The sequence below is a fragment of the Hordeum vulgare genome, chromosome 3H, assembly GCF_904849725.1.
Source record: "Hordeum vulgare subsp. vulgare chromosome 3H, MorexV3_pseudomolecules_assembly, whole genome shotgun sequence".
In the NCBI taxonomy this organism is placed as follows: Eukaryota; Viridiplantae; Streptophyta; class Magnoliopsida; order Poales; family Poaceae; genus Hordeum; species Hordeum vulgare.
This window is the reverse complement of record NC_058520.1, coordinates 199,007,782-199,020,326: the sequence shown is the minus strand read 5'-3', so window position 1 is coordinate 199,020,326 and position 12,545 is coordinate 199,007,782.

The following is a 12,545-nucleotide window of genomic DNA, read 5'->3' as shown; positions in this document are numbered from 1 at the left end:
GTTAGGGCATCATGCCAAAATTCAACTTCATTTGCCCGAAGAATATTCCTCGTCTAATTTCCAAAGTTTTTGTCCACAAAGGAACTTTGTGAAGGAGGTACTGGTTAGGCATATCCAAATGATTTGCAATTTTTACATGACCTTCATATGATCAAATACTATATCTCCCCAAAATTTTAGAAAATTTCATTCATCTATGTGAGCCCAGCATCCAAACTTAGTTTTTGGTCAGATTTTTATTTTGTGTTGTAACAGTTTTTTGTATTATTTTATTATTGCTGAAATTTTACCAGGACCTTCTCCTACCCATATAACCTATCTCCTAAAAATTTGGGCTCATTTGTCGTGTGCTATTTTTGTAAGATTCTGTCCAGATTGAAGCATTGTGAAGCAAGTACCATTTTGTTGTATCCAAATGGCATGAAACTTTCACATTGCCTTCTTGTGTCCAAATCATTCATCTCCTTCAAAATTCAGCTCAATCCAATCACCTATGAGAGTGCTTCTTCCTCATCTTCTTTTATGTCCAATGTGGTGCAGTTTGCTGCAAGTGTTGGAAATATGCCCTAGAGGCAATGATAAATAGTTATTATTATATTTCCTTTTTGAAGATAATCGTTTATTATCCATGCTATAATTGTATTGAATGAAACCATAGATACATGTGTGGATACATAGACAAAACAATGTCCCTAGCAAGCCTCTAGTTGGCTAGCCAGTTGATCAATGATAGTCAAGGTTTTCTGACTATATGCAAGTGTTGTCACTTGATAACTCGATCACATCATTAGGAGAATCATGTTATGGACTAGACCCAAACTAAGAACGTAGCATATTGACCGTGTCATTTTATTGTTATTGTTTCCTACATGTCAAGTATTTATTCCTATGACCATGAGATCATATAACTCACTGGCATCGGAGGAATACCTTGTGTGCATCAAACGTCGCAACCTAACTGGGTGACTATAAAGGTGCACTACAGGTATCTCCGAAGGTGTCTGTTGAGTTAGTATGGATCAAGACTAGGATTTGTCACTCCCTGTGACGGAGAGGTATCTCGGGGCCCACTCGGTAATACAACATCACACACAAGACTTGCAAGCAATGTGACTAAGTGTAAGTGACGGGATCTTGTATTACAGAACGAGTAAAGAGACTTTCCGGTAATGAGATTGAAATAGGTATCCGGATACCGATGATCGAATCTCGGGCAAGTAACATACCGAAGGACAAAGGGAATGACATACGGAATTATATGAATCCTTGACACCGAGGTTCAACCGATAAGATCTTCGGAGAATATGTAGGATCCAATATGGGCATCCAGGTCCCGCTATTGGATATTGACCGAGGAGTTTCTCGGGTCATGTATGCATAGTTCTCGAACCCGCAGGGTCTGCACACTTAAGGTTCGATGATGTTTTAGTATAGTTGAGTTATATGTGTGGTTACTTAATGTTGTTCGGAGTCCGGTTGAGATCACAGACGTCACAAGGGTTTCCGGAATGGTCCGGAAACGAATATTGATATATAGGATAGTTTCATTTGGTTACCAGAATGTTTCGGGCAATTCCGACAGTGTACCGGGAGTGACGAATGGATTCCGGGTGTTTACGGGGAGGGGTCCATCCACCCGGGAGTGAGCCCAAGGCCCTAAGGTGCTGCCACAAGTCCTTAGTGGGCTGGTGGAGTCTGCCCAAGAGGGCTATGGTGCCAAATAAAGAAAATACCAAAAGAAAAGAAAAAGGAAAAGGAAAGGGGGAGGTGGGAAGGAAGAGGAGGACTCCTCCATCCCAAACCGAATTGGAGGAGGACTCCTCCTCCTCCTGGCGGTCGGCGCACCTTAAGGGACTTGTCCCTCAAGGCTAGCCCCTCGCTGTCCCTCCTATATATAGTGGTGGTTTAGTTCTTTTTGGGACACAACTTTGCCACGTGCAACTCTAGCCTATACCACATAGTTTTACCTCTAGATCGGATTTTTGCGGAGCTCGGGTGGAGCCCTGCAGGAGTAGATCATCACCACCACCGGAGCACCGTCACACTGCCAGAGAACTCATCTACTTCTCTGTCTTGCTTCTTGGATCAAGAAGGCTAAGATCATCGTCGAGCTGTATGTGTGCTGAACGCGGAGGTGTCGTCCGTTCGGCACTAGATCGGAACAGATCGTGGGACAGATCGCGGGACGGTTCATGGGACGGTTCGAGGGACGTGAAGACGTTCCACTACATCAACCTCGTTTCTTTACGCTTCGTGATGTGCGATCTACAAGGGTACATAGATATAATCTCCACTCGTAGATGGACATCACCATGATAGGTCTTCGTGTGCGTAGGAATTATTTTGTTTCCCATGCAACATTCCCCAACAGTGGCATCATGAGCTAGGTTCATGCGTAGATGTTATATCGAGTAGAACACAAAAGGTTTTGTGGACGGTGATGTTCGATTTGCTGCCCTCCTTAGTCTTTTCTCGATTCAGAGGTATTGTTGGATTGAAGGGGCCCGTACCGCCATAACTTGTACGCTTACGAGAGACTTGCTTCATCGATTGACATGCAACCTTGTTGCATAAAGATGACTCGTGGGTGCCTGTTTCTTCAGCTTTAGTTGAATTGGTTTTGACCGAGGCGGTCCTTGGAGAGGTCAAATAGCAATTTGCACATCTCCGTTGTGGTTTTTGCGTAATTAAGATGCGATCATACTAGATACCCATAGCAGCCACGTAAAACATGCAACAACAAATTAGAGGACGTCAAACTTGTTTTTGCACGGTATGCTTGTGATATGATATGGCCAATGACGTGATGTGATATATTGGATGTATGAGATGATCATATTGTAATAGTTAATATCGACTTGCACGTCGATGCTACGGTAGGTCATAGATTTAGTGGTAATAGCATAGATAGCATGACAACCTCGATGGCGACACGTTGATGGAGATCATGATGATGGAGATCATGGTGTGGCGCTGGTGACAAAAATATCATGCCGGTGCTTTGGTGATGGAGATCAAGAAGCACAAGATGATGGCCATATCATGTCACTTATGAATTGCATGTGATGTTAATCCTTTTATGCACCTTATTTTGCTTAGAATGACGGTAGCATTATAAGGTGATCTCTCACTAAAATTTCAAGATGAAATTGTGTTCTCCCCGACTGTGCAACATTGCGACAGTTCGTCGTTTCGAGACACAACATGATGATCGGGTGTGATAGACTCAACATTCACATACAATGGGTGCAAAACAGTTGCACACGTGGAACACTCGGGTTAAAATTGACGAGCCTAGCATGTGCAGACATGGCCTCAGAACACATGAGACCGAAAGGTCGAGCATGAATGGTATAGTTGATATGATCAGCATAGAGATGCTTACCACTGAAACTATTCTCAACTCACGTGATGATCGGACTTGAGTTAGTGAACTTGGATCATGTACCACTCAAATAACTAGAGAAAGCTAAGTTGAAAGATGATGGAAGCAACTTTGTAGACTGGGCTCGTAATCTTAAGTTGCTCCTGCAAGCTGGGAAGAAGGATTATGTCCTTAATGCTACGCTAGGAGATGAACCACCCGCTAAGGCTGACCAAGATGTTGAGAACGCTTGGTTAATGCGTAAGGAGGACTACTCAGTAGTTCAATGTGCAGTGTTGTATGGCTTAGAGCCAGGACTTCAACGTCTCTTTGAGCATCATGGAACATATGAGATGTTCCAAGAGTTGAAGTTTATCTTTCGGAAGAACGCCCTGATCGAGAGGTACGAGACCTCAGATAAATTCTATGCCTGCAAGATGGAGGAGAATTCGTCTGTCAGTGAACATTTTCTCAAAATGTGTGGGTACTCAAACCGTGTAGCTGATCTAGGGATTGGACTCCCGCAAGAGGCTATCACTGACAGAATTCTTCAATCACTTCCACCAAGCTACAAGAGCTTTGTGTTGAGCTATAACATGCAAGGGATGAACAAGTCACCTGGTGAGTTATTCACGATACTGGAAGTCATAGAGTGAGAACTCCGGAAAGAGCATCAAGTGTTGATGGTCAATAAGACCACTAGTTTCAAGAGAAACGGCCAAGGCAAGAAGGGTAACTCCAAGAAGAGCGGGAAGCCTGTTGCCAATCCGACGAAGAAACCCAAGGCTGGGCCTAAGCCTGAAACAGAGTGTTATTATTGCAAGGGACTCGGTCACTAGAAGCGCAATTGCCCCAAGTATTTGGCTGTTAAGAAGGCGGCCAAGGAAAAATCAGGTATATTTGATATACATGTTATTGATGTGTACTTAACCAGCTCTCGTAGTAGTGCCTGGGTATTCGATACGGTTCTGTTGGTCATATTTGCAACTCGAAACAGGAACTGCGGAATAAACGAAGGCTGGCGAAGGATGAAGTGACGATGCGCGTGGGAAATGGTTCAAAGGTTGATGCAATCGCCGTCGGCATAGTTTCACTTCAGTTACGATCAGGATTAGTTATGAACTTAAATAATTGTTATTTAGTGTCTGTGTTAAGCATGACTAGTTACCATCATTATTATTATGCCCTAGAGGCAATGATAAATAGTTATTATTATATTTCCTGTTTAAAGATAATCGTTTATTATCCATGTTATAATTGCATTGAAAGAAAACATAGATACATGTGTGGATACATAGACAAAACAATGTCCCTAGCAAGCCTCTAGTTGGCTAGCCAATTGATCAATCATAGTCAAGGTTTTCTACCTATATGCAAGTGTTGTCACTTGATAACTAGATCACATCATTAAGAGAATCATGTGATGGACTAGACCCAAACTATGAACATAGCATATTGATCGTGTCGTTTTATTGCTATTGTTTTCTACATGTCAAGTATTTATTCCTATGAACTTGAGATCATATACCTCACTGGCACCGAAGGAATACCTTGTGTGCATCAAACGTCGCAACATAACTGGGTGACTATAAAGGTGCTTTACAGGTATCTCCGAAGGTCTCCGTTGAGTTAGTATGGATCAAGACTGGGATTTGTCACTCCGTGTGACGAAGAGGTATCTCGGGGCCCACTCGGTAATACAACATCAAACACAAGCCTTGCAAGCAATGTGACTAAGTTTTAGTCACAGGATCTTGTATTACCGAAGGAGTAAAGAGACTTGCCTGTAACGAGATTGAAATAGGTATGCGGATACCGGCGATCGAATCTCGGGCAAGTAACATACCGAAGGACAAAGGGAATGACATACGGGATTATATGAATCCTTGACAATGAGGTTCAACCGATAATATCTTCGGAGGATATGTAGGATCCAATATGGGCATCCAGGTCCCCCTATTGGATATTGACCGAGGAGTCTCTCGGGTCATGTCTGCATAGTTCTCAAACCCTCAGGGTCTACACACTTAAGGTTTGATGATGTTTTAGTATAGTTGAGTAATATGTCTGGTTACCGAATGTTGTTCGGAGACCCGGATGAGATTAGAGATGTCATGAGGGTTTCCGGAATGGTCTGGAAACAAAGATTGATATATAGGATGGTTTCATTTAGTTACCGGAGAGTTTCGGGCAATTCCAGAACTGTACGAGGAGTGACGAATGGGTTCCGGGTGTTTACCGGGACGGTCCCATCCACCCGGCAGTGAGACCAAGGCCCTAGCGTAGCGCCACAAGTCCTTAGTGGGCTGGTGGACTCAGCCCAAGAGTACTATGATGCCACATAAGGAAAAAACCAAAAGAAAAGAAAAAGGAAAAGGAAAGAGGGAGGTGGGAAGGAAGAGGAGGACTCCTCCTTCCCAAACCTAATTGGAGGAGTAGTCCTCCTCGTCGTGGAGTATAGTGGTGGATTAGGGCTTTTTGAGACACAACTTTGCCACGTGCAACTCTAGCCTATACCACATAGTCTTACCTCTAGATCGGATTTCTGCGGAGCTCGGGCGGAGCCCTGCAGGAGTAGATCATCACCACCACCGAAGCGTCGTCGCTCTGCCGGAGAACTCATCTAGTTCTCCATCTTGCTTGCCGAATCAAGAAGGCTGAGATCATCGTCGAGCTGTACATGTGGTGAACGAGGAGGTGCCGTTGATTCGGCACTAGATCGGAACGAATCGTGGAGCGGATCACGGGACGGTTCATGGGATGGTTCGAGGGACGTGATGACGTTCCACTACATCAACCGCGTTTCTTAACGCTTCCTGATGTGCGATCTCCAAGGGTACGTAGATCTAATCTACACTCGTAGATGGACATCACCATGATAGGTCTTCGTGTGCGTAGGAAAAAATTTGTTTGCCATGCAACGTTCCCCAACAGCAAGTGCCACCTAGACTTCCTCTTTTGAGGTGAAACTTAGCCAAGATGGTCATCTTAGTGGTTGATCAAGCTCATCAAAAGGTAAGCATCATTCACCAGTTGTGTCTCCCCCTTGCGGCCAACAAACACTTTGTTGTTCCGTTGTCTTCTAGTAAGCTATGGTCATATCCATGCTTACTATGCTTGTTCATTTGCTTTTTTGCACTCACTGATGAAAGACAAACAACTCTAGCCTATACCACATAGTTTTACGTCTAGATCAGATTTCTGCGAAGCTCGGGCGGAGCCCTGCAGGAGTAGATCATCACCAACACCGAAGCGTCGTCACTCTGCCGGAGAACTCATCTACCTCCCTGTCTTGCTTGCTGGATCAAGAAGGCCGAGATCATCGTCGAGCTATACGTGTGTTGAACGCGGAGGTGCCGTCGGTTCGGCACTAGATCGAAATGGATCGTGGGATGGATCGCGGGACGGTTCATGGGATGGTTCGAGGGACGTGAAGAAGTTCCACTACATCAACCGCATTTCTTAGCGCTTCCTGATGTGCGATCTACAAGGGTAGGTAGATCTAATCTCCAATTGTAGATGGAAATCACCATGATAGGTCTTCGTGTCCATAGGATTTTTTTGTTTCCCATGCAACGTTCCCCAACAGCAAGTGCCACATAGACTTCCTCTTTTGAGGTGAAACTTAGCCAAGATGGTCATCTTAGTGCTTGATCAAGCTCAAAAAAGGTAAGCATCATTCACCAGTAGTGTCTCCCGCCAGCGGCCAACAAACACTTTGTTGTTATGTTCTCTTCTAGTAAGCTATGGTCATATCCATGCTTCCTATGCTTGTTCAGTTGCTTTTTGGCACTCACTGATGAAAGACAAACAACTCTAGCCTATACCACATAGTTTTACCTCTAGATTGGATTTCTGCGGAGCTCGGTCGGAACCCTGCTAGAGTAGATCATCACCACCACCAAGGCGCCATCACACTGCCGGAGAACTCATCTACTTCTCTGTCGTGCCTGCTGGATCAAGAAGGCCGAGATCATCATCGAGCTGTACGTGTGCTGAACGCGGAGGTGTCGTCGGTTCGGCACTAGATCGGAACAGATCGTGGGACGGATCGCGGGACGGTTCATGGGACGGTCCGAGGGACGTGTAGACGTTCCACTACATTAACCGCATTTCTTAACGATTCCCGTTGTGCGATCTACAAGGGTATGTAGATCTAATCTCCAGTCGTAGATGGACATCACCATGATAGGTCTTCGTGTGTGTAGGAATTTTTTTGTTTCCCATGCAACATTCCCCAACAGCAGATGCCACCTAGACTTACTTTTTTGAGGTGAAACTTAGCCAAGATGGTCATCTTAGTAGTTGATCAAGCTCAGCAAAAGGTAAGCATCATTCACGAGTTGTGTGTCCCCCAGCGGCCAACAAACACTTTGTTGTTCTGTTGTCTTCTAGTAAGCTATGGTCATATCCATGCTTACTATGCTTGTTCATTTGCTTTTTGGCACTCACTGATGAAAGACCAATTTCCCAGACAAGGTTTGGCTGATCACAACATGGATCACCGTCGAGTTCACGCGGTGACTACATGCCTGGCATGCCTGTCAGCGCGCTCTAGCAAATGGGTTCCTCTGTTTCGTCTATGTCACGTGCTCATGCCACCTAGCCATGTCTAGGAGCATCCCCTCATCATCACCCTCGCCCTAGACCCCTCTCCCCCTCATCTTTCTTCATCCACCCGCATCGATAGCCGTGCCCATGGGTGCGCAGTGTGCGTGGTGGCCGACCGGACTTCTCCCTCCCCGCATCTGCGCCCTCTGTGCATCTACTGCTCCCCTGACCCTCTCTTGACTACAAGTGCACGCCTACGCAGACGAGACGGAGCAGCGGACACGTGTCTGCAGCGGCGCCGAGCTCGACACCCCCTCCGTGACTATTTAAGCCCTTCCCGAGGTCTCCCAACCTCACCAGTAGCCTGAGCTCTTCCCTCGTCGCCTCCCTCACCCATCCAATCATCCTCAAGCCCTCTCGAGCCCCCTAGCCCCGCCATTGCCGAGGCGACCACCGTTGATCCTGCGAGGTCGTGTCCATCCCCTAGGCCAAATCCCTCCATTCTCTATAGTGGGCGGCGTTCCCATGGATCCCGTGGAGTCGCCGCAGCCCTCCGCTCCGCTAGGGAGACCTCGCCGTTGTCGGTTCTCATTCCACCTTGGAAGCTTTTGTCCGCCACACTCGAGCAATGTAACGAGAGCGACATGCTACACCGAGAGCCCCTCAGCCTCTAGCGGCTCCAGCACGGCATGGTGATGTTGCCGCACTCACTGGATGGCCCTCTAGTGAAGTGAGGCAGTGGCTGCACCAACGCCCGAGCCCCCTTCCTCTGGACGCAAGGTAGAAGACGAACAGGGAGGAGCCACGATGGGTCCTGCGTGTCAGTGTCTCGGCGTTGACCTGGCTGACCCTCCTGATTGGATAAGTGGAGGCGTTATTTCAAAATGCGCCTTCCTATGGCAAAGGCGCGTTGTACAAGCTCACACAGAAATGTGCTTCCTTGGTTTCGAAATCGAATTTTAAGAAATAAGCTTTCAATCCTGCCACCGACCGAAGTATTTAAATTGTGAGCATTCGTTCGTTAAGAGCTAAAGTGGATATGTTTTGTGTGCTTTTGTTCTTGACAAACAAACGGTCGTAACTTCTCCCTCATAACTTCGAATGATGTGATTTCAAAGACCATGATCTAGCCTGGTCGAGGCCATTCTATTGGTTTCATTTACTCTATGTTGTAAAATATTGAAAATGACCATTTTGCCCTTGCCCTTGGTCAGCCCCCTTCAAGACAAACTTGTTTCGACGAATCTTTTCGTGATCCTCTCACACTTCTCTCCGGTGAATACTTCATCCCCAAGCAAGCCACAATAGCCACTTGCATGATGGCCTTGCATTAGCGATGGTTTTCTACTTTAATATTTAATAACTATTTGCTCAAGTGGTATTTCTGTTTCTGTATGCTTATGGATTCATGTTCATCTTCATGCTTTGTGGTTGTGCACCCTGTTAGTTATGCGACTACTTGCTAGTATTATTCTCATATGTCATTCTTGTTATCATTACATGCTGGTCATAGTAGTGTTGATCTGATGCATGATTATCGTCAGTTATGAAAAGTACCTCTGATATGCATGATCATCGCTATGCCATGTTCATCTTCATCTAGTAGACTAAGTGCTTTATTATTGTTAATGCTAATGCTTCATATGTTAAATTGGTATACTTCCCACCCATGTTCGTGTTCATATAACGCTCATCTGCATTGTCGTTTCAACATGTTATTATTATGACTCATCTTGTTAGTTTTCAAGTTTAATCGGACACTAATTGAACTTGAACACCTAATGGTTGATTCATAGGGCCATTGAGACGAGCTGACCACTCCAGCCACACTTGCTTGTATGGGAAGGCCTTAATGCGATATGTTTTCATTCCTCTCGTCGGTGCCTCCAACTAGGGAAGGTTAGGTGCATGCGCTACCTTGACTCGGTAGGCGGTAATAACCTTGTGTGCCCAAGTTGTGTTGTATCCAGGTTGTCCCCGTTTGGGAATGTGTGGGGACCCCGACTGGTAAGTCGAGATCGCCGTGCCCAGTGATCCCAAGGATCAATGGTCACTGAACACAGATACTGAATAATAGAGTCTTACATCCATACATACTGTTTGATACAATAAATGACCTCTTCGGTCGAGTCTTACATACATAGGGCCTTAAAGGCCAAAGCACCAAACAAGACCAATAGCGGAATTATTGCTTGAAAGCGTGAACCCATGCCATCAGCCTTAACCTACACGCATTCTGACTGGGAAGCATCCTAGCTCGCCAGAACGTCACCGAGTTAATCTTCACCGTATCCTGTCTTTCACACCTGGTCAATGAAATAACCAGTGGCAAACCAATGAGTACTTTGAATATACTCACAAGGAGTCCATGATACGAACAATGAAAGTGAAGGATAACATTATCATGCTTCTTTAGTGTAACTCATCTGGGTGGGATGATCATGTATACGCATCAGGTTAAAGAATTACTATTGAAGAACAGGTTACAGATATCAACATATCTGCTAAGGGCTGAACCATCCGGGTTCACCCTATATGCCAAGTCAGCGGACTTGTCATAACCTCAATGTATCCGCTGAGGGTTAAACCATCCGGGTTCACCCTATCTTCCTGGTCATCGGACTTGTCATAATGTCAATGTATTAATGAGGGCTAAACCATCCGGGTTTACCCTATATGTCAAGTCACCAAACTTGATCATATTATTGTGATTATCAAAACAACACCTTTTTAACACCACACACACACACTCGGTTTATGCGGAAACACTGGACGTAGTTTAAGCAGCAGCACCCAACTGTCCTTGACCATGGACACGGATATTTGAATAGTTTACACTCTGCAGAGGTAGTACACTGGACCCTCGAGAAACGGGAAACTTCCGTGTCATCAACGACTCACGGTATATCACATATACCCAAGGTAAGTACCCGATCGTCATCTTTCCCCTGACGATACTAGACAAAGAGGTCCACTCGATTGGTACCCAGCCCACATGTTGTACGTCTTATGAGCACCGACTCTGGACAGTATCAACCATGCAGGGACCAACGGTGTGCCCGGAACTCATAATAATGGCATAGTCGTCCTACCTGGCACGACCCCATCACGAGAGTGACACCGATCACTCCCGCCACTAGTAATGTGGCTCTTTGCTAGTACCGACCAGAGTAATCAACAAAGCCCTGTCCCATAAAGGGGTATGGTGGTCGTACTGGGTAAGGTTGGGACGGTCGACACATCATAAATCTAATCCCATTTCTGAAACCATACTCACACCAAAATCACCGGTGCATCACTTCACCAAAAGTGATCACCAACTCATCATCACCCTCGGGCATTAGTGGCACCCGACGGGGTTTTCATAAACTCTTTATTTAACTCATTATTATGCTCATGATAAAATGATGTATTATTACTTGTCAACATGGTAATATCATGACCCTCACGGGGTAGGGTCAAGTTCAATGCAGTGATACTACTCTACTAGTCAACATGACAGTAGCATGATCCTCGTAGATGGTAGGGCCAGCTCATCATGTTTGTGCTCCGAGGAGCCACGTGAATATCATTACTATCAATGCAAGTGCTTCGAAGAAGCCTCCGGTACCATCACATCAATGATGAACCGGCACTGTGATCACATGCAACAGGAAAATACTTGCTATACTAGCATGCAACATTTCATATGCTTAAGTCATGGTCAAAGGTCTGCTTGCCTTGCTCGCGCAAGTCCTCGAGGTCTTCGAGGTCTTCCGCTCCGTCCCCGAATACTCCGTGTACCATCAACTATCGTCGGAAACAACTATAGTAAGCCACATATCCAGCAGAATAAAAGTGTTCTATAAATCGAAGTTATATTTTTCTTGGACCTCTCTGGTCATAAGAAAAATACCTGAAGTTTCTCACAGGAGATTTGAATCATGAAGGATTTTTGAATAGGTGAAAGGAGCAATAGGTGGCCATTGAATAAGCCAACAGAATTCTTTTTGTTAAAAATGAGTGGAGGCACCCATTTAACAAAGAAGGATTTTAGAAGTATTTAGGAAGTTGTTTCACTGGATTTGGAGTTGTCATGAATATTCTAGGGATTTAACAATGAGGATTAAATAGCAATAGGAGCTATTTATTATAAGCAATAGAATGCAGTTTGATAAAAATGTTGACCAAGGTTCTAAAAATGGAGAATGATTTTAGAAGTCTCTGAAAGTTTGAATCACTCAATTTGGAGTTGATATGAAGCCTATGGGATTTTCGAAAGGGGTGACATTTGTATCCAGATTTGGATTTTGAATAATAACAGTACAGAGAATCTTCTTGGAAAAATGTGCAAAGCACATATGTGGGTAGAGCTTGAATTTAGGAACCTGCAGAAATTTGAATCATGCAATTTGGACTCAGAATGATTTTATGGTGGAATTTATAAGTTAAGGAGGGAAATAAAAAGGAAAAGAGCTCATCTCTAGGGGGAAGACTATCTTGCGCACTAGGCGACAGCTAGGTCTTCGGGCCGGCCTAGTGGCTCGGTCTGGTCAGGGGGAAGGCCACGCCGAAGGCGTAATCAGGGACGTACGCCTTCGCCACGGGGAGGCAACAATTTAGGAACACGTCTTCACTTAACCGCGCGGGC